The following is a 5,284-nucleotide window of genomic DNA, read 5'->3' as shown; positions in this document are numbered from 1 at the left end:
AAGTGAGTGGGAGCACTATAGAATTTCTGATAAGTATATGTTGACATATTGTTGATCAGAAATGATGTAGAATTTCTAGAAAGCATGTAGGGTTATTTGGAAAGTGTTTTTCAATGGAAAGCCTGGATTAAGCTACTTGAACATTGAGCATCAAGATCTATAAGGATAGATCAAAACGCTTAATGGTACTTTCAAATGAGCACATACCTTGACATGATCTTGAAGGTGTTCAAGATGGATCAGTCAAAGAAGGAGTTCTTGCCTGAGTTGTAAGGTATGAAGTTAAGACTTAAAGCTCGACCACGACAGAATAGAGAGAAAGGACGAAGGTCATCCCCTATGCTTAAGACATAGGCTCTACAGTATGCTATGCTGTGTACCGCACCTGAAGTGTGCCTTGCCATGAGTCAGTCAAGGGGTACAAGAGTGATCCAAGAATGGATCACAGGACAGCGGTCAAAGTTATCCTTAGTAACTAGTGGACTAAGGAATTTTCTCGATTATGGAGGTGGTAAAAGAGTTCGTCGCAAAGGGTTACGTCGATGCAAGCTTAACACCTATCCGGATAGCTCTGAGTAGAGATACCGGATACATATAATGGAGCAACAATTTAGAATAGCTCCAAGTAGAACAGTTATTTGGATTAGCTCCAAATAGAACGTGGTAGCTACATCTAGTAGATGACATAGAGATTTGTAAAGCACACACGGATCTGAAAGGTTCGGACCCGTTGACTAAAACCTCTCTCACAAGCAACATGATCAAACCTAAAACTCATTGAGTGTTAATCACATAGTGATGTGAACTAGACTACTGACTCTAGTAAACTCTTTGGATGTTAGTCACATGGCGATGTGACCTGTGAGTGTTAATCACATGGCGATGTGATCTAGATTATTGACTCTAGTGCAAGTGGGAGACTGTTGGAAATATGCCCTAGAGGCAATAATAAATTGGTTATTATTATATTTCCTTGTTCATGATAATCGTTTATTATCCATGCTATAATTATATTGATAGGAAACTCAGATACATGTGTGGATACATAGACAACACCATGTCCCTAGTAAGCCTCTAGTTGACTAGCTCGTTGATCAATAGATGGTTACGGTTTCTTGACCATGGACATTGGATGTCGTTGATAACGGGATCACATCATTAGGAGAATGATGTGATGGACAAGACCCAATCCTAAGCATAGCACTAGATCGTGTAGTTCATATGCTATAGCTTTTCTAATGTCAAGTATCATTTCCTTAGACCATGAGATTGTGCAACTCCCGGATACCGTAGGAGTGCTTTGGGTGTATCAAACGTCACAACGTAACTGGGTGACTATAAAGGTGCATTACAGGTATCTCCGAAAGTGTCTGTTGGGTTGGCACGAATCGAGACTGGGATTTGTCACTCCGTGTAAACGGAGAGGTATCTCTGGGCCCACTCGGTAGGACATCATCATATGCGCAATGTGACCAAGGAGTTGATCACGGGATGATGTGTTACGGAATGAGTAAAGAGACTTGCCGGTAACGAGATTGAACAAGGTATTGGATGCCGACGATCGAATCTCGGGCAAGTAACATACCGATAGACAAAGGGAATTGTATACGGGATTGATTAAGTCCTTGACATCGTGGTTCATCCGATGAGATCATCGTGGAACATGTGGGAGCCATCATGGGTATCCAGATCCCGCTGTTGGTTATTGACCGGAGAACGTCTCGGTCATGTCTGCATGTCTCCCGAACCCGTAGGGTCTACACACTTAAGGTTCGGTGACGCTAGGGTTATGAAGATATGTGTATGCAGTAACCCGAATATTGTTCGGAGTCCCGGATGAGATCCCGGACGTCACGAGGAGTTCCGGAATGGTCCGGAGGTAAAGAATTATATATAGGAAGTGCTGTTTCGGCCATCGGGACAAGTTTCGGGGTTATCGGTATTGTACCGGGACCACCGGAGGGGTCCCGTGGGCCCACCGGGTGGGGCCACCTGTCCCGGGGGGCCACATGGGCTGTAGGGGGTGCTCCTTGGCCTATATGGGCCAAGGGCACCAGCCCCTATAGGCCCATGCGCCTAGGGTTTCCACCAAGGAGGAGTCCAAGTGGTGGAAGGCACCCCGAGGTGCCTTGGGGGGGAGGGAAACCTCCCCTGGCCGCCGCACCAAGGAGATTAGATCTCCTGGGCTGGCGCACCACCCCCCCTTGGTCCTCCTATATATAGTTGAGGAGAGGAGGGATTTCACACCTCAGCCTTTGGTGCTTCCTCTCTCCCCGTTACGTCTCTCCTTCGTAGTATAGGCGAAGCCCTGCTACTGTGACGCCCTGCATCCACCACCACGCCGTCGTGCTGCTGGATCTTCATCAACCTCTCCCTCCTCCTTGCTGGATCAAGGCATGGGAGACGTCTCCGTTCCGTACGTGTGTTGAACGCGGAGGTGCCGTGCGTTCGGCACTTGATCATCGGTGATTTGAATCACGACGAGTACGACTTCATCAACCCCGTTCACTTGAACGCTTCCGCTTAGCGATCTACAAAGGTATGTAGATGCACTCTCCTTCCCCTCGTTGCTAGTCTCTCCATAGATAGATCTTGGTGACACGTAGGAAAATTTTGAATTTATGCTACGTTCCCCAACACTACTAAGGGAGTCCTGGATTAGGGGGTCTCCGGACAGCCGGACTATATCCTTTGGCCGGACTGTTGGACTATGAAGATACAAGATTGAAGACTTCGTCGCGTGTCCGGATGGGACTTTCCTTGGCGTGGAAGGCAAGCTTGGCAATATGGATATGTAGATCTCCTCCCTTGTAACCGACTCTATGTAACCCTAGCCCCCTCTGGTGTCTATATAAACCGGAGGGTTTAGTCTGTAGGACAATAAACAATCATACCATAGGCTAGCTTCTAGGGTTTAGCCTCTATGATCTCGTGGTAGATCAACTCTTGTAATACTAATATCATCAAGAACAATCAAGCAGGACGTAGGGTATTACCTCCATCAAGAGGGCCCGAACCTGGGTAAACATCGTGTCCCTTGCCTCATGTTACCATCTGCCTTAGACGCACAGTTCGGGACCCCCTACCCGAGATCCGCCGGTTTTGACACCGACAACCACACAAAGCTACCTAGTTTCTCGAAGCAACTGTTGATAGAGGTTGTTGGTGGTGGAACACGTCTCCACACGACAGACAGTGTAAGATAGGCTTGATCGGGCGTCAAAGATAGGGTTACTGTTGTGCATTTGACGCACAGCCAGCAATGATTTTTGCAAAAATATATAATAGAGCATGTGCACCCCGGCCCGCTTATCTGGTACGTCCATATCCCTTGGGATATGCGGCAGACGTTTCCGTAAGACAGTCAGGCCACGGTTATATCGCTTGGGTTAGTACTTCCCCCGACCATGATCTGCCTACATCTCAGCTTAGGCTACTGTTCAGCTACAGACAAGGACAAACAGGTTGGAGACACACCAGGAGGAGGCCCGTGAGGCCAAATTTCGTGTTTTGACCCTTTTGCTGTACAAAATCGGGATCTGACCCTCCTTTGAAAAATGTTCGACATCTGACCCTTTTATTACCGTTAAAGGCCTCGGCGGTAGGGTCACGCAGGCTACTACCAGGGATTCTGGCGGTGGCATGGACGGCCCATTGCCGTTACCTAACGGCCAGTGCAACACCCTACCGCCACAGGCCTTGGCGGTAGGTTATGATATCCTACCGCCAGGGGGCTTGGCGGTAGGGTCATGTGGTTTTGGGTTTTTATAAGTTTTAGTGATTGTTTATTTTGTAAAGTTTTATCACAGGAAAGAATACAATTTCGCAAAGATGCTGTAACAAAAAAATATATTTAAAAACCTTAAATATGCAGAGCTAACACAATATAACATGTCTCGAGTAGTTTCACATAGTTTCATAAATAGGAAAATATGAGCTCACATATTAATAAAGGTTCCACATAGCAAATATCAAACAGTTTACACATAGTTTCACAAGTAGCAAATAGCAAATAGCAAACTTGTCCACATAGTTTGACAACCCCAACTAACGCAAGTAGTTTCGCAAAAAGCTTTCGCAAAGCCAACAAACGGTGCAACAAGTTCTTAAGACAAGTTTATAGGGAGGATAAACCTCCCCCCTCGTATGCTAGGCCAGGCCGTGGAGACAGATACGGCAATGGATCCACCGGTTCAGGCGGAGGCGGAATGCTGGTCGGCATCCGACCGTTTAAGCACTCCCACCTTGCCTTGCCCGCTGGAGTTTTCGCCTCCGCCCTTCCCTAGCGGATGATATCGAACGCTGATGCACTTGGGGGCGGCATCCTGGCTCTCTCCTCCGCATTTCTCTCGAAGTAGATCCTCTGGCCCAAATTGCATAGCTCCCAGTTGGAGTGCTGCTTGGCAGCTTCAATGGTCCCTTCCCGGCGTTGGAGATAGTTGGATTTGCCATCTCTGCAATCACTCTCTTCCACTCCTTTCCACTCTGCAACCAACACTTCACATAGTTGGAGATCCGTTCTGCCCTCTCGTGCCACCGCACTGCCCTCGTCGCCTCTAGGAACTCGTCTGGAAAAGCTCCCACTGGCTGCAGAAGCTCGGGGAAGGACTCATACACGTACGGAAGTGGCAAGGCGGACGGGTCGTGTTGGAGATGAATGGGCGATGGTTGCGCCACCGTTGCAGACCTAAACATATGGATGAATAGCAAAAGTTCATCATTAACAAAATAAAATACATATATCAAGATGGGTCAAATGCAATATCATATCATATCATATTTACTCCAACCAAATCTAGTACTTGCATCATATAGATTTTGTTTACTCCAATATTCATCATATCATAAATTTTGTTAACAAAAAAAATTGAGAAGTTGATGGTTCAACAGTTGTCAAAAAAAATCTAAACCTAAACCTAGGGCTCATCAACTATGGAGGGTTCCTCATATGGTCAAAAAAACTAAACCTAGGGTTCATCACATTGCAATCACCTAGGGTTCATCAACTATGGAGGGTTCCTCATATGGTAAAAAGAAACTAAACCTAGGGTTCATTAACTAGGTTCATCACATTGCAATCTAAACCTAAACCTAGGGTTCATCAACTAGGGATCCTCATGATTTTGAACATGAACGTGAAACGGGCACGTTGACGCTTGTCGAACCTAGGGTCAAGCATGGTGTACTTCATGCCGATGTCGTCCACAAGAGGTGTCCTCCTAAAAGAATTGCATAAGCATATCAAAAGATTTTTCAACATGAACTAGGGTTCATCATGAACTAG

This window comes from Triticum urartu, chromosome 3A (assembly GCF_056163025.1).
Source record: "Triticum urartu cultivar PI428250 chromosome 3A, HENAU_Tu73, whole genome shotgun sequence".
Classification (NCBI taxonomy): domain Eukaryota; kingdom Viridiplantae; phylum Streptophyta; class Magnoliopsida; order Poales; family Poaceae; genus Triticum; species Triticum urartu.
Note: the sequence above shows the minus strand (reverse complement) of the source record.